Consider the following 25,361-nt stretch of genomic DNA (forward strand, 5'->3'; position numbering starts at 1 on the left):
ATCTTTTTTTCTTATATAAATAAATTCAAACATTTTGAAGAGGAAAAAAGTTTCTGCAAGTATTACTGATGAAATATTTTCAAAAATTCAAGGCAAATGTAAAGCTCCAATTTACATCTTGGGAGTTGGCAACTCATATTACGCTTTATGGTCTCTGCAAAAGAAAGGTGATAATACAAATGTTGGCAAATAAAGGTATTTGCCATCTCTTCTCTATAAATTCATAGTGTTTATTTTCCTTTGAGAGTTAGGGGATGCACCATTTTTTAATTCCTTTTTTTCTTTGATTCTATGTTCTGTATTAGTAAATTAATTTTTCAATATAAACAACACAACATGGAGCTCCCTACTAATGCATGGTAATCATAATAAACTTGCTTGCTGGAGGTCATCTGTCATGAAGTTGATTATTTTGGCTGCTGGATACCCGTTGGAGAACCTGTAAATTCTGTACCACAGGATAACAGAGGTATAGAATCTGAAGAGTCAAAAAGGGACCTCCAATCACCTAGTCCAAACCTTCAGTGAACAAGCTACCTCTATAGAGTAGCAGTCATCCAGGCTTCGCTTGAAGATCTCCAAGAAAGGGTAACTGTGATGTCAAAATCAGCAGATTATACTTTTGGATAACTTTGTTAGAAAGTTCTTCACCATATCAAACTTAAATTTCACCATTTTGCAACTGGTATATATTCAGGAGGGCTGTCAGCACCACTTTCCCACTGCTTCCAATTGTCCTAAAGGGAACTTGAAAACAGGGAGCAAAGAAAGCTTGTAGTTGACTTGTAGTTCTCTTTCTTTGGAGGATTCAGATAAAAAATCTGCCTAAGACCCAAGTGGGCCTTCTATGACAACTTGTGGGCTATTGGAAGTCAAACTGATGAAATCTAGGAGGAGCCAAACTTCTTTTCTTTTGTATGCTTGATGTTCTGTGCCTTATTATTTAATTTTTTAAATTTGAATCTTTCCTCAACTAGGCCATAATTTCTTGAAGACACATACTGTCAGAGTCAAGGTGATAATATCCCAAGAACACTAATCTGGAAGGCAAGAACAAATGAGTATTGTTCAGGATCTAAAGAGGGGTTATAGGACAAGAGAGTGGCCTGGATTAAATTCTGGAAAATGCACAGTGCTTCTGTTAATAAACTTAAGTTGTTCCCTGAACCCCATCTTTTAATGTAAATGTTCTCTAGAGATAATATATATTTTAAGAATCCTGAACTATTGTAACCAACAGAGAACAAACTGTGATAAAGTAATACACTGAAACATTATTCTAGTTCAAGAAATTACAAATATAAAGAAGTCATAAAACATAGCAAGTCTTGGATTAAGTGACAGTGAAAACAGCAGAACAGGATACTGTGATTCATAATATGACTCTCAACCAGCCCAGAGAATCTCCTGAACAGTGACTGTTTTCATGGTCCTGTTTCAGGATGGGGCCAGGGGCAGAGGGTTGGTGGCCAGGGCCAGGCCCGCTTCACTTCACTTATGATTTTACTCTCTGGGCTTCCCTCTTCCTCCTCATCAACCCCTCTTTACCCACCTCCTGTTTCTCCTTCTCCCTCGCTTCCCAGCTCTCTTCTCTCATTAGAATATAAGCTCCTTAGTGACATGGTCTGTTTAGCTTAACTGTTTTTGTGATCCCGGGCTTAGCACTGCCTACTGTACTGAAGAGTAATAATTGCATGGGATCCCCTTCCCCATCTTCTCTCCCTGTTCCCCCTCCCCCACCCCTGGTTAAAGCAAAACAACATTAAAGGTATTTAGATTCATATTAAATGTAATAGCCAATCTTTCTCTCACAAGATGATGAGGAAATATATTTCTTCTTGAGAGAAAGGTGGAGGACTATGCAAACACTTCATTTTTTTTCTCAACACAATTTTTTAGAGAGTCTTCCTTGCCTCGGAGATCCAAGGCTCAGTCTAATGGGAAAGACTAAGAATTCTTTAGGTTTTTGCAAGGCAAATGGGGTTAAGTGGCTTGCCCAAGGCCACACAGATAGGTAATTATTAAGTGTCTGAGGCCGAATTTGAACTCAGGTACTCCTGACTCCAGGGCCGGTGCTTTACCCACTGCACCACCTAGCTGCCCCATAAGAATTCTTTAAATGGCATTTTAGCATATTACATAACAGCTATTCTGAAATCTATTTGAAAGTAATTTAATGAAAAACATTTGTCTACCAAATCAGATGTCATAGAAAGTAATTCCAATATAAAAAGAATAGCAATAGAGATGCCCAGAAATTCACAGTAGACAAAAATTCAAGAAAGGAACCTTGGGGGCAGAGTCAAGATGGCGACAGGAGAAGAGCCTCTCTTAGGTGCTCCCTCTATAATATTTCAAAAATCTTAAAATTATGACTCTAAATTTTTGAGACAGAACCCACAGAAAGATCCAGTAAGGCAATTCTCCAGACCAAGGTAACCTGGAAAATAGTGGAAAGGCTCCGTTCCATGGGGTTAGAGGGGCCACCCTCCAGAGTGAAGGAACTTTGGCCTCCCGGAGGCAGCCTCAGGGCACCTGGGAGCCGTGGCTCACGGCAGTGGGGGCAGTTTCCAGACCTATACCCCAGGGAGCACCGGGCACAAATCGTAGGATCAGTGGAGGGGACCTCTGCCAGAGCAAGCCCATGAAGCCCAGGCCCTCGGGGCAGTTGCAGCAGTCAGCATGGTCAGCTCAGCAGTGGTGGCCTCACGGCAGCCCAGATCCAGAAAAATGGAAGCAGGTATGGAACCAGTAAGTAGGAGTCACCAGGCAACTGAGCCTTGAGTGCTCAGCCCACAGCAGGTAGGGAAGTGGAGAGAGACTGCAGAGCTCTGTCCTCTGTACCTGGAACAGGACTCTGGGGCTCTGACCACATTCAGATCCTGATCGCAGTCTAGGCCCCCCCATAGAACAACAGGGGCCCCCCCACCTTAGCCCCATGGCAGAGGGGTGCGCTTATGGTCATTCACAGATCAGGAGGGAGGACAGAGCTTCACACACTGAGATCCTTGTGTCTGTGTGAGTGTCCCAATAATACTCAAAAGCTCAGGAAGCACCCCAAACCAAGTACAGGCTGGAGAAATGAGTAAACAGAGAAAAAAGAGGGACACCATTGAGAAACACTTTGTCTATGATCCCATGAAGGATCAAAATACTCAATCTGAAGATGAGGAAGTACAAGATCCTGCATCTAAAGACTCCAAGAAAAATGGAAATTGGGCTCAGGCTATGACAGAGCTCAAAAAAGATTTTTGAAAATCAAGTGAGGGACATAGAAGAAAAATTGGGAAAAAGAAATGAGAGATGCAGAAAAAACAGGAAAATGAAGTCAACAGCTTAGTCAAGGAGATCCAAAAAAATCCTGAAGAAAATTATGATGTTAAAAATCAGCACAGGTCAAATGGATAAAACAGTTCAAAAAGTTATTGAGGAGAAGAAAGCTTTAAAAGCAGAATTGAGGGGCAGCTAGGTGGCACAGTGGATAAAGCACTGGCCCTGGAGTCAGGAGTACCTGGGTTCAAATCCAGTCTCAGACATTTAATAATTACCTAGCTGTGTGGCCTTGGGCAAGTCACTTAACCCTGTTTGCCTTGCAAAAACCTAACCCCCCCCCCAAAAAAAAATAAAAAGCAGAATTGGCCAGATGGAAAAAGAGATAAGAAAGCTCTCTGAGGAAAACAAATCCTTCAGATATACAATGGAACTAAAGGAAGCTGCTGACTTTATGAGAAGTCAAGACACAATACTTCAACACCAAAAGAATGAAAAATTAGAAGAAAATGTGAAACAACTCACTGAAAAAACACCTGATCTGGAAAACAGATTCAGGAAAGATAATTTAAAAATTATTGGGATACCTGAAAGTCATGATCAGGAAAAGAACCTTGACTTCATTTTTAAAGAATTCCTAGGGGCGGCTAGGTGGTGCAGTGGATAAAGCACCGGCCTTGGAGTCAGGAGTACCTGGGTTCAAATCCGGGCTCAGACACTTAGTAATTAACCTAGCTGTGTGGCCTTAAGCATGCCACTTAACCCCATTTGCCTTGCAAAAACCTAAAAAAAAAAAAAGAATTCCTACAGGAAAACTGCCCAGATATTCTAGAAGCAGAAGGCAAAATAGAAATTGAGAGAATCTACCAATCTCCCCCAGAAAGAGATAAAAAAAACCTACCCTCAGGAATATTATAGCCAAGTTCCAGAACTCCCAAGTCGAAGAGAAAATATTACAAGCAGTCAGAAGGACACAATTATAATATCATGGAGCTGTAGTCAGGATCACACAGGACTTAGCAGCAACTACATTAAAGGCTCATAGGGTTTGGAATATAATATTCTGGAAGGCAAAAGAGCTTGGAATGCAAGCGAGAATCAACAACCCAGCAAAACTGAACATCCTCTTCTGGGGGAAAAGATGGACTTTCAATGAACCAGGGGAATTTCAATTGTTTCTGTTTAAACAACCAGAGCTGAACAGAAATTTTGACCTTCAAATACAGAACTCAGGTGAAGCATAGAGAGTGGAGGAGAAGGGTAAAATATGAAGGACTTACTGATGATGTGTTCTTGCATAGAAAAATGATATTGATAATACTCATATGAAACTTCTCATTTAATAGAAGAGGTAGAAGGAGCTTTTATAGATGAAGCACAGGAGAGAGCTGAATTTGAAGATATCATATATTGTAAAAATGGAGTCAATGGCTAAAAGGGAAATGTAATGGGAGTAAGAGAAAGAAGAGGTGGAATAGGTAAAAATATTTTGTCTAAAAGATATATATATATATATATATTACAATGAGTTACTGCAATGATATGGAAGGGGGAAGGCGAGGGGGAATGGGGGAACCTTCACTCTCATCAGAGGTGGCTCAGAGAGGAATCAGCATATACACTCAATGGGGTATAGACATCTAGAGTAAAAAGAAGAGAAGGGGATAGGGGAAGGGGAGGGATGTGAGTGATGCAGGAGAGGGTGGAACATGGGGGAGAGTGTTTAGATATAATGCATTTTCTTTTTTTACTTCTTGCAAGGGGCTGGGATTGGGTGTCTGGGACCACGGGGCTGGGTGACTGTTGGGTCTCAGGGGTGGTATGTAGGCTCTGGGCCTCTTGGCCCCAGAGCCGGTAATCAGTCTGCTGCACCACTCAGCTACCCTACAGCACATTTTAGAAGAGGGACAGAGTGAAAGGAGAGAGAAATATAGTATACGGTAGTGGGGAGGTATGAATGGAGGGAGTTGCAATTACCAACAGCAATGGTGGAAAAATATGGAAGTAGCTTTTGTGATGGACTTATAAAGAATATGATCCACCCGAGACAGAGCTGATGATGTTGGAACACAGACTGAAGCACATTTCTTTTCTCTTTCCTTTACTTTGTTTCTCATGAGGGTCTATATTTTTTGGGGGGTGGGGTATTATGTTTATTTAAACAAGAATATTTTAGTAAAGTATATAAAAAACATCATTTGATAAGTACTGAATAGGATAGTAGGCTTTTTTTTTTAAGAAAATTTTCATGGTTTTAGTGTATAATGAGGCATTGGAACATCTGAACAAATCAAAATCTGGGCTGCACATGCAGCTGCTGCTTTCTCCTTCATTTCTTTGGGTTACTAGAGCAACTTGTAAGTACATTAAAAAAAAAAGACAACCTTTTACATTACTTAGTCTTTCTAAGGCATGCGCTGGTACAACACAAACTTCTCCTGTCAGATGCAGCTAGTCTAACATCCAAATATCATGCACAACACACTCAAATAGTGGTGCCACTGCCACCACCGCGGTGTCCACCCACCGTGGCCTTGCAGGCTTGTGTATGATTTTTGGAGTGTTTGGAGGGGCCTGGGGAAAGGAAGGGTGAATAATATCGGGAAGAGGAGAGAGAAGGAAACAGCGTGGGCGCCTGGGGAAGAGGAGGCTCAGCCGAAGTTGTGCAGCACTAGCCTGAACATGTCACTGGTGCACACCCAAGCATCACTGATGTTCTTTAATAGAAATATCTGGTGGAATCCCATGATGGGGTCTTCATCAGCCTTTAGCTGCCCCACTACCATACTGAGTATGCAGCTGTCAGGGGTGGGCTAGTGGTCCTGAGCTGTGATGCTGTGCTGTATTTTCTGAAATGGAAAGCTAGACAATTTCTCCACAATGGCTGCTTTGCCTTGGAATTGCTGCCCTTCCCATGTAAGGCAAGATGCATCAATATATATTGCTCCTAATTGGGTACTGTCATTATCAAATAACTGGTAGTAATGTTGCACAAAGCTGGATCCAATTTGCTCCCAAATCGGTTTGTCTCCCATTCTGGATCTTTACCTAGCAGCAGAAACCGACTGGCGGGCACGATGGCAGCGGTGGTGGCGGCGGCAACCGAGCGCGGTTCCAGACTGACTGATAGTAGGCTTTTCTTAAAAGACCTTGGCATACTCAGACATTATTTCATTTAGAAAAATGAAACCATTGTATTCTTCTCTTTGTTAATGGGTAGATTTTTTTTGCATAAAGACTGCAACTCTGAAAGCTCAACCAATTGAGTTGGATGAGACAGGGAGACTGCATTAGCTCATATAATCTTGCTTGACTGTACCTTGGATGCAGCTCCTTGACCTTCACTAACTTTGTGAGCCTTGGAGCATGCCCTTTTCTTGAGAAAAGTCAAAATAGCATGGAGGCTTGGTAGGATGGCAAAAGTTCAATATGGCTCAGGAAATGTCTATCTTTTTTGTGAGGCAATGGGATTAAGTGACATGCCAAAGGTCACACAGCTAATAAGTATCAAGTGTCTGAGGCTGGACTTGAACTCAGATCCTCCTGACCCCAGGGTTGATACTCTATCCACTGTGCCACTAGTGTCCCTTAGAAGAGTCTATGTTAACCATTAGAAAAGATATGTGGGGAGATGAGGTGGGATGGGTGGATGAAGTATCACTGTATATTAAAAAATATTCACATGAAGAATATATTTCTTCATATATTCACATGAAGAAATCATGAAGGGGTGAAGTGTGAAGGAGAACATTTTAGTGAAGATCAACAGTGGGACAAATATAAGGATATACTATCAGAATATATTAGAGAAAGAGCAGAGAATTTCCAGAGACTCACAAAACTATGGAAGAAGGAGGATATAGTGGTGATGGTGAACTTCATATTTTCAAACATCTATTGGCATTTTAGCTTTGATAAAAACTGAAACCTCTCTTGGTTTGTTTTTTTTTTAAATTTTTTTTTAGGTTTTTGCAAGGCAAAAAACCCCCTTGGCTTGTCTTAATGAGAATTTCACACTTCAGGGGCGTCTAGGTGGCGCAGTGGATAGAGCACCAGCCTTGGAGTCAGGAGTACCTGGGTTCAAATCTGGTCTCAGACCCTTAATAATTACCTAGCTGTGTGGCCTTGGGCAAGCCACTTAACCTCGTTTGCCTTGCAAAAAAAAAAAAATCCTAAAAACAAAAAAAGAATTTCATACTTCAAAGGAATAGTTGAGGAATGATGGAAAGGAATGACTATTCCAGACACAAATCTCAATAGTAAGAAGGAATTGATGGCTGGAGAAGAAAAATAAGAAATACAGGAGGAGGTAACCAATCCATCTAAGGATTTTTGAATGAGAAGAGGGAAGCTCAGATTCTGACAAGAACCCCAGATTTGGAAGAAATGATTTCAGTGGTTTAAGAGGAAGGGTAGTTAGGCTCCAGGGAAGTCATCTCAGGAAGGATGGGAATCTCTCAAGAGTATAGTTCTGAAACATAAAATGAGGCTCATAGAGAAGGAAAACTTCCTATGAAAGAAACCCTAGTTAATATTTGAAAATGATCTAGGCAGAAATGGGATAAATAAAATGGGGAGGAGGGAAACTCTCCAAAATTAAGTTTCTCTATCTAAAAAAAAAGATGGTTAGAGACCAATAGAGGCAGGGGGTTCATGGGGAGACCTCATTGTGGAAGCTGAGTCTCCAGGAAGTCAGCAGGAAGCTGGGGAGAGGAACTGCACCAGCAAAGAACATAAACTGAGGTTTTATAGGATCCAGACAATTGAGAAAGGAGAAGAATGGTGCCGAGTTGAAAACAGTTATCCAGTGAGCTGAGTGGAAGCCATCAGAAGTCATCACAAGCTCTAATAAAAAGGGAACTGAAATCAGATCCTGACCTTGCCTTCGAAGCACACAGGCAGGGGCAAGAAGCAAGTCCAAAGGTTGCTATGCAAGGAGATGTGCCTGGTGAGGCCTTCCTCAGATACTGAAAGCCTCAGCAGCAAACAGGGCCAACTCTTAACTGAGCCTAGCACATTCACAAAAATCAAGCATGTGATAAATACAGAAATGGCTGCATGAAAAATTATACTCAATAAAGGCCTTCTGATGAAAGGATTCAAATTGAAAGAGACTAAAATAATACAAGACTAATTAACTGGTGGTTCATAGAACAAACTAGGGAAATAACAGATGATTTCCTATTTTGGCTATGTCCATTTTGAGTCCATCATTTTTCTATTAGGAAGTGAAGTACCATGGTTTATCACTGATCTTTTGAAACTGTGATTCATTGATTCTTTGGTCACTGATTTAAGTCTTTAAAAGTTTTTTTTTTAATATTGTTATTATAAAAATCTTTCTCCTAATTCTGCTCATTTCATTCTGTATCAGTTCATTTAAATCTCCTTAAATCTTTAAAACTACCTGCTTCATCAAGTCTTACAGCATAATAGTATTCAATCAAATTCCTATACCATAATTTGTTCAGCTATATCCCAAGTGCCGAACATCCCCTTTGTTTACTACTTTGTTTTCTTCTAAAAAACCAAATGTGCTTCAGTTACATTTTGGGGGGGGGAACCCCAAATCAAACCAAACCTTTATTCATATAATCTACAATTCATGATTAAAAAAAGTTCCTGGGAAAACTTTGAGGACCTGAAGAGAAAACTCCATAAACACTTTCATGTTAGAAATCTTAATATATCTAGAAATCCATTCTGTGAAATAAGAGCAGCATCTCCCATCCCAATCTTTGAGAAATGAATTTTAAAACTAACTTCAGACATATGTGGCTCAAGAAATACTAATTTTCAAATACACCATCCAGTGTCCTTTCAATTTTGTTTATATGAAGGTGAGTCTTTTTTGTTTCATTCTAGAACAGGCCATGCAGATTTCTGGTAACTTTTTCCATGGTATCTAGATGGTAATTCTTTTTTTTTTTTTTTTTTTAAGGTTTTTGCAAGGCAAATGGGGTTAAGTGGCTTGCCCAAGGCCACACAGCTAGGTAATTATTATTAGGTGTCTGAGACTGAATTTGAACTCAGGTACTCCTGATTCCAGAGCAGGTGCTCTATACACAGCACCACCTAGCTGCCCCTATCTAGATGGTAATTCACATTTTTTTCTTGGGGCAGATCAGTTTTATCTTGAATTTTTCTGTATGTATTCCTTTCCTAGGAATTTTTGCTGAGAAAAAAGTTGGATAATCCCAAATATTTCATAATCTACAATCTATTTTGCTTAAACTGGTTAAGTACGAATTCAAGGCTAAGTCAGTATTTGTTCATTGAACGCCTGACTGGTGAAATTTAATTCCAGAGAAGGCAGGCAAATGCAATTTTACATTCCTACTAAATCTGATACAGCTGCCCATAGGACATCAGCAACACCTATGCTATTTCTTTTGCATCAAGACAAACCCTTGAATGTAAAAAATGAGAGACCAAACAGACCCTTAGGCAACTACTGTAAAGATGCCTATTAATTATTAATTAATTAATTAATAATCATTACTTATTATTTATTCTGTACCTCTTGTCTCTAGATTAAGTAGTTACAGAGTTCTATTACTTGAGCAGAAAGTCTAAAGACAGCCTCACAAAATGAAAAGTAGGCTAGATTTGGAGCTCGATGACCAGGGCTCATACCTAGGCCCTGACTTTTACTAGCGAAAAACTGATGAATAAAATCCTAGTGTCTTTATTTCCCAGTAGAAGTGACCAAGAGTAAAAAGACTAAATAACACTCACAAAGTCAGACAACAAATATGGATTAAGTGTCTTCTGGGTGCTCTGGAGACATAAAAAGTGACATACACATACATAACCATACCCACAACTTTATAACTATGGAAAATCAAATCCCCTTTAAAGAATAACCAAATTGGGGGCAGCTAGGTGGTGCAGTGGACAGAGCACCGGCTTTGGAGTCAGGAGTACCTGAGTTCAAATTTGACCTCAGATACTTAATAATTACCTAGCTGTGTGGCCTTGGGCAAGCCACTTAACTCCATTTGTCCTGCAAAAAGAACAAAAACAAAAACAAACAAAAAACCCAAGAATAACCAAGTTAATTTTTACAGCTTCTGCAGAGAGGCTGGAATACCTGAATACCACATCACACTTTCTCCTACATGGAGAGGATATGCTAGCTAATGAAACTCAGGACTGGATGGGATCTCCATTTATAAAGAGTTTTATTATGGCAATTATTCCTTAAATTGAGTCTAATTTGCTTCTCTGCAATTTTCACCCATTAAGGGGATCCTAGCCTCAGCAAATAATATTTTCTTCATATTCTTAAACTAAAAAAACTTGGATAAGTCTAATGGTTTCCAAGCATCTTTGGTTTGACTTTTAAAACCATTTCCACTCTAGCTCTGGTCTATATTTCCAAGGTCATGAAAGAATCAAAGAATGTTACTACATGTTCACTATGTGCCAGGCCCTATATGGGCCTTAGTACTGAGAAGACTAGGGAAAATCTGCCTTCTCAGAGGGGAAGCTGGGGAAGGGGTTCCCTGGAGAGGGATGTCATGGGGACAGATTGGTTGGCACGGCCTTATTGTGGAGGGCTGACCTGACTGCAGTTCTCAGTAAACTGGAGGGGCCTGGGAGGTAAGGGGGTGTGTGGGCATGGAGATGGCCAGGAAGTGGCAAGGTGGGCCTGAGTGTGGGTTAAAAGCCCTTTAGGGCATCAGTTAGAGCCCAGGGACACAGGGGAGGTAGGGACTGCAGGGTTAGGAGTTGGCTGTATGCACTTTATATTCAAGGTAAGGGGGCTCCTTATTATTTGGTTCATCAGTGGTATCAAACTGTATAAAAGCATCACCACAGGCTGCATATTGACTTAGAAAACCATGTGTTAATCTTATCCATGCTTTATTATATGTTACTTATTTTGTCAAAGATTTCCTGTACATGTTTTGATCTAGTTTAAGTCGGACATGGGACCTTGGAGCCTGTGAGTGATGCAACGACCCCTCCCAGGCCTCTGCCTTTGCACAGTGGCTCCCCAAGGCTGCAGGGGAGGCTGAGCTCCAGGACTGGCTCCCAAATAGGGCCTGTATGAATTTTTTTTAGCAGCTGGTATCTCACCCAGAATTACTTGGCACATATCCTTTATTTACCAGATTACAGGATGTTTTATTCTAATGTGATATCCACAATGGAGGGAGAGGCCACTGGGGTCTTATCCCCCCCCCCCCCAGCCCATGCTGATAGAACAAATTGTTCAAAGGGAGATATAACTAAAGACTTAAAGGAAGCCCATAAATAATAAACAATAGCACTGCTTTCATGTCTGCATAGAGAACATTTAACATTTATCATAACGTACTTCCTCATCCAGTATGTCCCTGGATCCTCCCAGTCATTTACCTGTGAGGTAGGGCAGGTTAGGGGATGTTCTCTAGACTTAAGGTTGAGGAAATGAGAACCACAAAAGTTCAAAGACCTGGCCAATGGTACAGGTAAGAAGTGATGGACAGCCTCCTGAGTTCCAGCTTTAGTGCTCATGTAAGCCTACAAATTTTAATTGGGCATATTAAGGTTCATCTGGCAATAATGAAAAGACAATAAGGAAACTCCTTAGAACAGAAATGCCAGGGCTGAGGGTGTTTTGTCACTTAAGTATGTGTACTGATGAAATGCAGTTGTAAAATACAATTATATTAACTGATTACCACCTGGCCCTGACTAATGCTAAATACAAATGATAATCAATGAAAAACTGAGGGCTTCCTACAAAGATTTAACTATTTAGTTAAAAAAACTTCCATGAAGCACAGAGACATATAAGAATTGTTAGCATATCTAGTAAGTAAAACAAAGATATGTACCATACTCCTTTCAACAAGGAAAAATGACACAAGTTCTAACATGATGAACTCTTCCAATTCAGAAAAATTATAATTCAAAATAAGCACAAAGGAGAGGTGACCAGGCTAGAAAAGGGCTTGGAGTTCAGGCAATATGAGGATCAGTTGAAGGAAATAGGAGGGTTCAGATTATAGAAGACTTAGAAGACACATGATACTTGTCTTCAAGAACTAGAGAGACTGGACTTAATCTGTTTGTCCTGAGAAGGCAGAACCTGGAACAATGGAGAGGAATACCAAAGTGGCAAATTTTAGGTCTGAGAAAATAAAGACTTTCTAACAAAAACAATAGTCCAAAAGGAGAATAAGCTGCATTTGAAAGTTCTTCCCTGAAGATCTTCAAACAAAGAGGGGGAAAAAACTGATTGATGGGATAAAAGTTCAGATATGGGTTGGATCAGAAATCAGGGACAGGGAACAGTGTTTAAGGCCTTAAGTCATTAGTCTGGCATTGCCAAGGCAACTGCTGGTGGGACTCAAAATTAAAAAAATCTAGGAGCATTTTAGGGGTTAATTAATTAAATGTTTGAACATATACAGCAAGTTAATTTTCCATTTTTGGACATTGGCAGAAAAAAAGGTTGCCCACCCCAGATTAGATGGACAATGAGGTAACTTGCAATTCTGAAATTGTGTAATAATAAAATACAAATCAAAATAAGCTGAGGCTAACTCTAGCCTAATGAAATTATGGTATAAAATGGAGTCATTTTCAAGGTAGGCCAAACTCTTTTGAATGAAGATGGTTTTTTCAGGAGGTTCTGCAAAGTTCTGGAACCCAGCATATCCCTGAAAACAGGACTTCACAATCCATTCTGCTCTCAGTCTCCTCCAGCACTTGTGCAAGGTAACCACACAGGAGAGTCTGATATTAATGGTCAGTGCCCTTATGCATTTGTTTGGTCAGAGTCCTGGACGTCCCATCCTTATGTTTCCTAATGTTTGCTGAAGGAGCAGTGTACCTCAAGGGAGAGACCCAAGGCTGCATGTGCTGGTAGTTTAAACCACTGCCACTGCACCCCCCCCCCCCAAGATCCAGGCACTCAAACACAAGGACCAAGAATGAAACAACCTCTCCTCACAGGGCCTTTATACTCTAAGAGGGAGATTATAGTCATATCCAGAGGGTAAATAAAAGGTGGTTTGGGAATGACGTGATCCTTGGGGCTGCAGTGTGGGAAAGAACAGAGAGAAGGCCAATCTGGTTGGATCACAGAGTTAATGAGGGAACGATGGGTTGCTCACAAGCCAAGGTGTGTGGGGGAGGGTCACTGGCATGGCAGGTTGATTGGACTGGGAGCTCCTGAAGGGCAGGGACTTCTCTTTTGCCTCTTTGTGTATCCCCAGTGCTTAGTACAGTGACTAGCACATAGGGACATTTAATAAATGTTTACTGATTGATAGCTTTAAGGGAGATGACTTTGGCAGCAATGTGTAGGATGGATCAGATGGTGAGTTGTGAGACAGAAAACTCAATTAGGAAGCTATTGCAATAATCTATGCACAAGGTGATGAGGGCCTGACTTAAGGGGCTAGTTGTATGAGTAGAGAAAAGGAGTAAGCTTCGACAGATGCTGATACTATGAGCCTGGGGAAAAAGAAAAGAGGGGATGGACCAAGACTTCAGTGTTAGGTGTGTCTTTGGAACATGCCTTGAGAAAAATCCAATAATTGGCAATCTGTACTGAAGTTTGGGGAGAAAGTGAGCTGGAAAGATAGATTTGGGATCACATGCAGAAAGGTGATTGTGGACCCAGGGGAACTGATGAAATTACTGGGAAAAAAATATTAAGGGAAAAGATAACTGAGGCTAGTGGTTGTGCCTGGATGAATATCCAGCCAAGGACACTGAGAAGGAGTAGAAACAGTAGGCAAACCAGGAGAGATTAGCCAATGCAGCAGTAAGGTCAAAAGGGATTAGCCCTGAGAAATGATCAGATTTGGTCATTAATGGCTTTGGAAAGAATAGTTTTGTCAAATGATGGGATCAAAAGCTAAACCTAAATAAAAGAAGTAGAGACACTGAGTGCAGACAATTTTCAAGGAGTTTGACTGCAAAAGAAAGGAGAGACTTGGGTAATTCTGAAGACAACATGGAAGATGCTTCCAATCATCCCCTACAGCTATCATGAAGGTGAAGAGTTTTAGGAGAAGGGGTGGGTCAGCCTCAGTGGTCCTTCCCAGACCACCTACCAACCTGTCTCTCATCCAGGCTCTTGTAGCTCTAATCCAGGGAAGCAAAACTTGGGAAGTTTAGCAATTTTTATTCAGGGGCTGTAGTCACTGCTTCTTCAATTGCAAAGCCTAACAAAGACCTGGAACAGAAATCCCTTACTACTAAAATTCCTTGGCACCATCAAAAATCAATATGGGTTTATTAATGAAAATAACAGTATATCTGCTTTGCTGCTGAACTCTAAGGAGCCCTGGCACTTTCCAGCTCTTACACAAATTGTCTCCCTCTGTGAGAATATAAGCTCCCTAGTGCCTTGCACACAATAAAGCTTTTTCATTCATTTATTGCTTCATTTAAAAAAAAACAAACAAACAACTAAAAAAAGGGGGCAGCTAAGTGGCACAGTGGATAGAGCACCAGCCCTGGAGTCAGGAGTACCTGAGCTCAAATCCTGCCTCAGACACTTAATAATTACCTAGCTGTGTGGCCTTGGGCAAGTCTCTTAACCCCATTGCCTTTCAAAAAAAACCTAAAAAACAAAACAAAAACATTTATTTCTTCAGAAGTTTGTTGAATAAAGTTATCATCAATTAATCTTTCAAAGAATTTTCTTTATGTTCAGCTGATTTTGATCCTCAAGTGACACATTTTCTGGCCAGAAAACTTTTACAACAGCACTTTGCTCTACTGAATCAAATACTTTAAAGAAATCATAAATAAGACTTGCCCAAGACAGCTGCCCAACAGAACACTTTATAGATCTCAAAGAATTTCTCTAGATTAGATGAAGTCTGAGAGTGACAGAAAAGTGTACTAGATTACTGATTAGAAAAATGCAAATTAAAACAACTCTGAAATAGCAACTCACACCTAACATATTAGCTAATATGACAGAAAAGGAAAATGTCATATGTTGGAGAGGATATGGGAAAATTGGTTGGTAGAGTTGTGAACTGACCCAACCCATTCTGGAGAAAAATTTGGAAGACTTAAAGATCTATAAAACTATGCATATCCTTTGATTCAGTAATACCACTATTAGGTCTATACCTCAAAGAAGTCAAAGAAAAAAGAAAATGATGTATATGTATAAAATTATTTATAGCAGCTCCATTAATAATGGTAAAGAATTGGAAATCGAAGGAATGTCCATCAGTTGGGGAAAGGCTGAATAAGCTGTGGTTTATGATTATGATGGAATTCTATTGTGCTATAAGAAATGATAAGCAGGTTGCTTTCAGAAAAATCCAGAAAAGATTTATACAAACAGATGCAAAGTGAAATGAGCAGATCCAGGAGAACATCTTCACGGTAAAAGTGTACTGTAACAGCAATATTGTATGATGAACAACTGTGAATGACTTAGCCATTCAACAATCAAAAACAATTCCAAAGGATTTACAATAAAAATACTACCCACCTTTGGAGGAAAAAAAAATGATGAAATCTGAATATAGACTGAAGCATACTTTAAAAACAACAACTTAATTTTGCTTCTACTTGGGGTATTTTTCTGTGTTTTCTTTCACAATATGACAAATATGGAAATAATTTTTACATAACTGTGCATATATAATCTTTATAAAGTCGCTTTTCTTCTCAATGAGAGGGGAAAAGAAGGCAAAAGGGAAAGAATTTGGAATTTAAAAAATTAAAAAACAAATGTTAAAATTGGAAAAATATTTATTTATAAAAGAAAGAAAAGTGGAAAGTGGACCAGCATAAGTTTTCTAGAATGACCAGAGAGAATGGCTCTATTTTTCGAAGAAACTAACAGAAATCATCCATGAGAAAGATCCAGGATGGTTAGCTGTGACATTCATCAGTTCTTAGACTAGACCAGGTCAGGCTCTGAAATACCTAGCACCCTGAAGATCCAACACTTTGAACTTTAAAAAAAAAAGGAAGGAGGCCTAACCCTAGAAGGTGGAAGTCAGTGCAGGAACCCAGGTGAAAGGGTAACCTGGCCAGGTGTCCAAGCAGAGACCAGGAAGTATACTCAACCCAAAGTTTAGCAAGGGGAGGAATCTGGCTCTGGCACAAAGCCCTAATTAAGGAACTAAAGCTGGAGAGATGAATAAAGATTTTTCTGATGGAAAAACAAAACAGAGTAGAAACTTTGAAATGCAAACACAAAAATCCAGAGAAACCCAGAAAAGTAAATTTATTTCAGCATTTAGAAAGAGTAGTAATGCTAAGTGTCTTTTCAGAATTTAAATGTCTTCAAAGATGATTAAAGGATTTAAATAAGGAAAAAACAGAGGACCTGCAGGTAACTTAGTTTAATAGGTTTGAAGAGAGGAAAGAAAAGGAAAGGTAAAAGTACCACACAAATAAAGAAAGAAGGAGGAAGCAGAGGGTGGAACTTGCAATGTCTCATAATTTCTGTGTGTGTGTGTGTGTGTGTGTGTGTGTGTGTGTGTGTGTGTGTGTGATAAAAAGAGTATTTAAACATGGAGGAGGGGGTGGGGAGAGTGGTCATCATTCTTATCTGAAACAAACAAAAGACAGTTCATACACACAGAGTCTGGTGTAGAAATATATCAACTCAGATTAAAAAGCAGGGATGGGGAGGGAAAAGGAGTTAAGAGGGTGTACAATATTGGGAAGCGAAGGGCTGCAAGCAAAACAAATTCCCTGATTTTGAAGGTAGGAATAAAAGGGAAAAAATCCAAAAAGAAGCAATTTATTTGGGATACTTTAGATCACCTCTTAGATAACTAGGGAATTGATGAACAAACTCTGATAAGGGAATGTAATGTAATATTGCATTAAGGGAACAATAAAGGAATGTGTTATAAGCAATGACAAATGAGGAAATTTTAGAGAATTCTGATTAATGTGAACTGACAGAGTGAAAGGAGGAAAACCTAGAGAACACCTTATCCAAAGCTGACCATATTATAAAGCTGATGTTTGTCCTTCATACTTGAAGAAGATCATGACATCAGGGGGATGAGGCCATGACAAGCACCTAAACTGGATTTGAGTGAGTAGGACTATGATAAGTCATCAGACTCACTTTCTCTCCCAGAACCATCTAATTCCAGTGGCCAGATATAAATCAGGATGACTGGAGATGGCCCTGGATGTGAGACAATCAGGGTTAAGTAACTTGACCAAGGTCATACAGCTAGTGTCAAGTGACTGAGGCTTGATTCAAACTCTGGTCCTCTTGACTCCAAGGCCAGTCCTCTGTCCACTTCGCCAACTAGCAGCACTAAAAGACTTAAGAACTTTAGTCAATACCATATTCCATCATATCGTTTGAGGATAAACATGAAGTATGTTCATCCATTTTCGTGGTAGAAAGATGGATTTAAGGTACAAAAAGAGTCATACATCACTGAACATGACCAGTATGTGTATTTGGTTTGCTTGACAATGCTTATTTGTTACAAGGGTTTCCCCCTCTCTTTCTCTAGGTTAATTGGAGACAACAGGTAAAAGGTAATAAGCAAGAAGCCAAAAAAAAAAAGACAGCCACTGAAACATTTTGAAAATATAAAAATGAATAGAAGAAAGTTCAGAAAGAAAAATAGAAGACAGTTTTGAAAGTAATGCGTATAATTTGATATTTATTTTAAAAAGGCAAGCAATATGAAATTAAGAGTCATAGGTTTCATGGAGAATCCTTTTTGTGTTTGCTATGTATATGTATATATATATTTTTAAATGCAGTATCCTCTTTTATATTGCTAAATAAATCAGAAAAATTGACTTATACACCTCAATGTTTGTTACTGGGACACAGACCAGTCCTGAAACTTGGAAAAATATGTACTCTCATCTGAAAAATCTAATCCTATACATAATAACAACAAATAATAAAAATACAAAAGGAAAGAGGCAGCAAAGTGGAGTGAAAGGAACAGTAGAAGACTTGAGGGCAGCAGGGTTCTGCTACTAGTTAGCGGTCTAACCTTGGACAAGTCACAACTTCTCTGGTCTCAATTTCCACATTTCTAAAATGAGGGGAAGGTTAGACCTGATAATCTCTAAGATCCATTCTAATTCTAAAATTCTGAGAAACTTAGAAAGTGAATATGGCAAGAGAGAAAGAAAACTGGGTGTGAGAATAGGATGGAAGCCAGACACGAGTTTGCAATACAAAACAGCAAGAGGAAGCCAGGGCTATTCTAGGCAGAATAGGGAAAGCACAGAAACATATGTTAATGCTCCTTTATAGTTTGCTAACAAAACTGCTCCTGGACTACAGTATCTTGTTTTTTTGGCAGTTAAGAGTTGGAAAGATCACTGGAAACTGCAGGCGTTCAGTAATGGGTAGTCAAAATAAAAAAGGAGAAAAATATTTCTTATGAGAAAGATGGAACTGTAAGGAGTGTGCTGGGTTCAGACAGCGTATTGGCTCGAACTGACTTAATTTCTCAGTGCAAGTGTTTACACTTCTTTAATTAACTAATGCTATAAAGCAAGCCTTCTTTTCTTGTTTTATGGATTATGTAGACTGTAAACTGATGGGAAAATGTTAAAAATGCATGTTTTATTTAAAAGTGTGTTGTGCATACAAGGACCAACCCCCGGCCAAGGAGGGTTGTCAAATATTTCCTTGATAAGCCTTGATAAGGGTTAATATATAAAAGTGAACTTTTAGACAGAATATTAGGAATTGAAAACTTTTTTTGGTTTCACAGTGAAAATAAGATGGAATTGAAGATTTAAAAGAGGAGCATCAATAAAATTGTTAAATTGCAAAATTCTTTTAAAGACCATGAAAACTGCACTGATTTAATAGGCAATATAATTCATCTTAAAGTTAGATTAAATCTAGCCCTATATTTTGAAAAAATCAAAACTGTGGGTTATGTCCCTTTAAGAAGACATATATATTCTTGTTACATAGGCTAAAGTTGGAACAAATGCCAACTGTATTTCTGGGAAGGGTCTGCTACTACACATTTAGTTTCCAAGGGAGATTAAGAAAACAATTCCTTCCACAGTCATTATTTGTGTGCATTTTCAGTAGAGGATTCCTCTTCTTTCTTTATGCTGTGACCTTTTAAAGCAGCTGGCCCCCAAGTCTTACTTTGGAGCTCAAGGAAGTCATTTTTAAAATACAGAAATTTCTGAATTATCTTAAAGTTTAAAGTGTCTCTGTTTTTTAAAAAAAGATTAATGACATGATAAAAAAACATTAAGTTATACACTGAAATATCCAATCAGTCAAGAGATTGATTTGGGCAGATAAAGTTACTGTTTTATATTCCAGATCTAGTTACTCTACTGATGAAACATGACATGGTCCAGTTAAAAAAATTTCAAAGAAATTTAGAAATCCAGCAAGGCCAGAGAAAACTGGGAGTGAGAAAAGACTGAAAATCAGACAGCAATACAATACAGCAAAAGGAAGCCAGTGCTATCTATGCAGAAATATATAAGAGGGTGGTGGGAAATGGACCCACCCATATCTAGCTCAGGGAATACAAGTCACATCTGTCACTTTAATATTCCTAGCTGATAAAGATCTTGATTTTATGTAAGTCATAATAAGAGAAGTTTATGTGTCCTAGCTTTCAAACTTTCCTATCCTTGCTAACAAAATCCATTAAGTACCAAATGATGATACTGTGCTTTGAGTTGTGAAAATTCAATGACTATTTTTAAGAGGAATATCTCAAAAGATCATGTAATCAGGAAGTTATTCTATAGAAAGAGATCTTTTTTTCTCCAAAAATGAGATAAACTATTCCTCACTGTTCTGAACAAGGTCAGAATTCTTCATTGAAAATGAATAAAAGAAAATTCCAATTAATATTATCAGAGGTTAAATGTTTGTTATTTAAAAAAAAACACTGTGTTAGGAGCTAGAAGGTATACAAAATTCAGCTCTTAAAGTTTAAGAATGCCATTGTTTATTTAGGGATTTTTAAATTCCATTTTAAGAATAACAAATTCTGTTAATGTTTATGAATAAAACAAAATGTTGGTGTTTTATTTAATGTTTTTAAAGGATAGTATTAATGGAAGAAATAATGTTTTCCCATTACAGTCTTGGTCAGGATTGCCATTGTATTTGTCCAATTACAGAAGAATTGGATCTTGTATATTCCTTTTTTAAATTTCATTTTATTTTTTCCTGAATTTAATGAACAGCAAATAACATATGTGCGAGAACAGAAGAAACTGTCAATCTCTATAATGCAGAGTCTGCCGTTCTTTTAATTATATAGAATTGAAAATGTAATGTTCAAAATAAAGTTGTCCAGCTTATGAATAATTCTTTCTGGACTTCCTTCAGTCTTCTCTTTTTCTTTTTATTGTTGGGAATCTACTGCCCCTGTACTCCCCAGTCAGTAAAATTAATAAAATCCTTATAACAAATATGCATAGGCAAGCAAAATAAATTCAGACCCAGCCAAGTCCATATTCACTTTATTAATGAAACATATACATAAAAGTAATTAGTCATTCATTTTCTCCCTCCCACATACACCTTTCATCTTTTACTGACTTGTGTTTGTGTGTGTGTGTGTGTGTGTGTGTGTGTGTGTGTGTGTGTGTGTGTGTTTCTCCATCCATTTGGATGGGCCTCTCACAATCATTTCCTTTCCAGCTCTCTACTTCCTCCTCCTTTTTGCCATCTTACTTTATTAAATGACAATTATACAAACTAAGAAATACATATATAATTTGCTGAAGAGATTTATGTTCTCTTGATAATTTTAAAAGTAAACAAAACATTCTATATTATTTCTTTACTAAAAAATTAAATATGCTTTCTTATGTGCATACTCTTAAAACAAGGCATTTAAATATATACCCTTTGATTTTAAATCACAATATATACACAAACCTCTTAAGTATTTTAAGAAACAAGGAATTCTAAAGTGGCTTTCAATTAATAATGAAAAGATTATTTGTTATTTTGTGTTAAAATCCTACTCTTGTGCTTCATCATGGTATAAAGGACCTTAATTCTAAAAGGTCATACTAGCACAATACAAGCTCTGGCATGTCCTGGCAATCTGGAAAAGTACAGACTGGTGTACAGACTGGGTGACAGACCAAGACTAATGTACAATGTATGGTAGAAGGTCAGAGAGAGCAGAAAAAAGAAAAGGTGACCAGCTGCTGAATCTTTTGGAAAAAACACCCAAATCTATGACATGAGAGATCTTTCTAAGTTTCTAGGATCAAAAAACCTTATTTAGGAAGGCAGAAATAGGTAATAGAAAAATTCATCAAAATGGTTAAAATAAAATTGCTTTGTGAATAAAACTTAATTATCTAGAAAAGCTTTAGATGAGAAATTCCTAACAGTTTTTGTGAAAGACTCCTTTTATTCTTTCTCCAAATAATGGTTTTAAACAGACAAAATAAAACACAGCATTTCAAAGGATAATCATATTGATAGTTATCAAAATATTAAAAAGATAAATATCTGGACCCCTAATTAAAAGCGCCCTCACTGTAGCTAAGTCAAGGAAAATCATCCCTATTTTGTACTAGAACTTGTTCCTTTTTTGACCTCTTCATTGCTAACTACAGCTATAATTTGAAGAAACAACCAAAAAACCTCACAGTTGATATAGCTTAAATTGCCAAGAGACAAAATAGGGATTAGAGTAAATTTTTCCTTTGGCAAAAGGCTCCAATGTTTGCTAAAAGCCAGGGAAGATAAAAAGAGTAAAAGTTGCTCAATATGACTACAAAAAAAGGGCCTAAACAATGACTCCAAGTCTTCATTCTAATTATAGTTGCTTCTTACAACAACATTGAATAACTATATCTCTTTATAATTTTAAATGTATTCCTTGAAAAAAATAACCCAACATTTCTTTATAATTTTTCTTGAAGAAACAACTAATTATTGTAACAGAGTTTGATAACATCTTTAGGAATTCAAAAAAGAAAGGGCACTTTTCTATTGGCCTCAAGCTACCTCTTCAACTTCCTCTGGTAGACACATCCTGCCTTGCTGCTTTAAATGGCTACAACTAAATTTATTCTCCCATAAAAATCAGCCCTGAGCTCCTGATTTCTACCTGTAACAACTCATATCTGATAAACCTTACGTTCTGTTTGAAAGTTAGTAAATGGCTTTCCTTATAGCAGCCAAGGGAAGTAGGTGGTTTAAGTGTTATTATCTCTATTTTGCAGATGAGGCAACTCTCAGAACTTAGCTCTCAGAACTTTCAGGACTGGAAATCCAAGCCCAGAGGTTTATGCACTCTGCTATATTGACTTTGGTGCCATTGCTCTGTCTTTAGGCTCATTTCTGATTGCTTTTCTGCATTGTCTACCATCCATTCCTCAATTCAATCAGATACCAAGGTCTATCCATTTTATTCTTTGCAGACTCTCTTTAGTCTTCTCTCTCTCTCTCTCTCTCTCTCTCTCTCTCTCTCTCTCTCTCTCTCTCTCTCTCTCTCTCTCTCTCTCTCCTTCCTTCCTTCCTTTATTGCCAATGGGGTTAAGTGATTTGCCCAAGGTCACACAGTTAGGTAATTATTAAGTGTCTAAGGCTGGATTTGAACTCAGGTCCTCCTGACTCCAGGGGAACACTTCTATCCACTGTGCCACCTAGCTGACCCCTTTCCTTCTTTCTATTCCTATTGCTACTTATAGTTTAAGCCTTGATCACTTCAAATTTGGTTTACTGCAACAGGCTTCTGGGGCTCAACCTCTCTCCAAAGCTCCTCTGTACTTCAACACTAGACAAATCCTTCCAAAACCCAATTCTTCTCATATCACCCCAATTCTAAACTGCCAAAGGCTCCTAGAAGTCTCCTCCCTCTTTGGTTTGGAGCTCTTGAGGCTGTCATTTGTTTCTCTCCTTAATTTAGTTTCAAAGGTGCTTTAGAATCCCATTTTCTGTTGCTCCTCATTCCTTAGAAAGGCTTTGTTGTTCCATCTGACACTGGCTGGGCTGGCTTTAAATGCTGTTGTACTTCACAGTTTAAATTATACCCTTCCTGTAAGGTTCCATTCAACTTCTAAATGTTCTACGAATCCTTTCATTGGCTTAGTTCATAATACTATCTCTTTCCTCTGCTCCTGTCAGCTCTACTATTCATTTATTAACATTTATTATTTTTTATAATTACATATATAGTTTTCAACATTCATTTTTTCTAATATTCAAATTCCATATTGTTCCTTCCCCTTTCCATGACAGCGAGTAATCTGATCTAGATTATACATGTACAATCATGTTTAACATATTTCCATATTAGTTATGATGTGAAAGAAGAATCATAACTAAAAGGGAAAAACATGAGAAAGAAAAAAATAAAACAAAGTTTAAAAAGTGAAAATAGTATTCTCTGCATTCAGATACCATATTTTTTTTCTGGATGATTTACTGTAACATTGATCAGATGTACTGCAATATTCATTGGCATTTTCTTAGTATAAAATTGTATTATAAACTGGAGAGGAGAGTCTACATCTCCTACTTCTTTGAATTCCTCAGTATATACATTGGGTCTTACAAATAGGAGATGCTAAAACTGAATAAATGAATGTTAGCTAACTAAAAGGAACACACTATAATAAAGAAAGAGAAATTAAGAAAATTATAGCTTTTTCCAGTTTGATAGACTACTAAAGAGTTAATGAAACATGCTCATAGATCATAACCCACTCTCTTCTTTAGAAAGGGCAGAAAATCAGTTTGCAAGGCTTGGGTGAACAGAGGTCATGTTCTTAGTATCTTCCAAGCCACAAGTGTTAGTTTTTATGCTATTTGGGCAAAAGTGTCTCTTTACGTTGGCATTAATTCTGTAGAAGCACCAAACCCCAAAGTAGAAATCATGTGAGTAATGTGGCCAGAAATAGGAAGTTATGCTATGTGTACATTTCTGAGGAGACTAGGGTAGTTTTATACTGTTCAAATCAAGGCTCTTACAGGCCATATATATAGAAAGTCTGCATGAAGCTATGGATGGCATTATGGAAGGCCAGTCATTTCTCTCAATCTGAAGATTTCTTTTGAAAAAATTTAATTAACTTATGAAATCTAACCAAATGACCAACCTTTGAAAGTTGGTCAAAGCAGTAAAAGCAGCAATTAGGCAGGTCCAACTTGCCTAACTTTTGTACTCATTCAATTAAGTGATATAAGACTAAAAAAGCAGAGATAGTTCAAAGGGATAGTTTCTAATCTATCAAATTAGATTAATTCCTACCTGTATAATGGAAATAAGTTCACATGTCTGCAAAATGATAACCGGCTAAAAATTACTACAAGTTCTCTAACTGAACTAAATCTTACATTCAATTGATATATATATTTATACCAATCAAATCAAACTGTAGTGATCTTCCTGATCTTCCTCACATTACAGTATTTCAACTTCTGTTTCTCTTCTCATCTCCACCTTTGGGAATCTCTAATTTTCTTTAAAACTCAGCTCAAATTCCATCTGTTTCAAGATACCTCTTATATCACTTCAGCTGGTAATACAGCTTGCCCCTCCAAATTACCTTGTACTTACTTTACTTTGTATATAATTGCTTCATTTTTAATTGCTAATACAGAGCCAAGCACGTAGTATTTAATAAATGCTTTCTGATTAAATAATCTCCTGTGAGAATATCACTGTAAAATCATGAGTGGTCTTATCACGGTTTCCTTACTATCCTCAGCCTTTTCTTTGACCCTTACAACTTAATATAATTTGATAATTATGGAATATTAAAATATTTCAAGTGCTCTTTCTTACTTTTAAAAGTTCAAAGCAGTTTATTATTGAACTGAATCTTGAAGACTACAAATAGGACATCATACTCTCTATCTACTAATAGTTAATTGTAAGAAGCATTGGTGGGGCAGGGTAGGTGGCAAATGTTATGTACGCTTTGTTAACTTTTTATCAACAATGGCCAAGGACCAGAATTCTTTATTGTGACCATCATAAGAGAAGACAAATAATAAGACCAAAAACAATTCTTCTACTTTCCTTTTTTAAGTGCCTTTTTTCTTATTTGCCTCTTTTAAAAAATCTTTAATGCATATATCAACTACATTCAATTCAGGGTTTATAGATAATATATACACTGTACTTTGGAGAGAAAATTATAAG

General features: G+C 37.9%; 1 protein-coding gene and 1 pseudogene across 3 annotated transcripts in view; both read right to left on the reverse strand.

The window, feature by feature from the left end:
* The window catches only part of ARFIP1 (ARF interacting protein 1), a 136,512-nt gene that overhangs the window by 17,845 nt on the left and 93,306 nt on the right, over positions 1–25,361 (reverse strand). The gene's annotated exons all lie outside the window — the stretch shown is intronic.
* Positions 4,810–25,360, reverse strand: LOC141517780 (nuclear transport factor 2 pseudogene; annotated as a pseudogene).

The sequence above is a fragment of the Macrotis lagotis genome, chromosome 3 (assembly GCF_037893015.1).
Source record: "Macrotis lagotis isolate mMagLag1 chromosome 3, bilby.v1.9.chrom.fasta, whole genome shotgun sequence".
NCBI classification, from domain to species: Eukaryota; Metazoa; Chordata; class Mammalia; order Peramelemorphia; family Peramelidae; genus Macrotis; species Macrotis lagotis.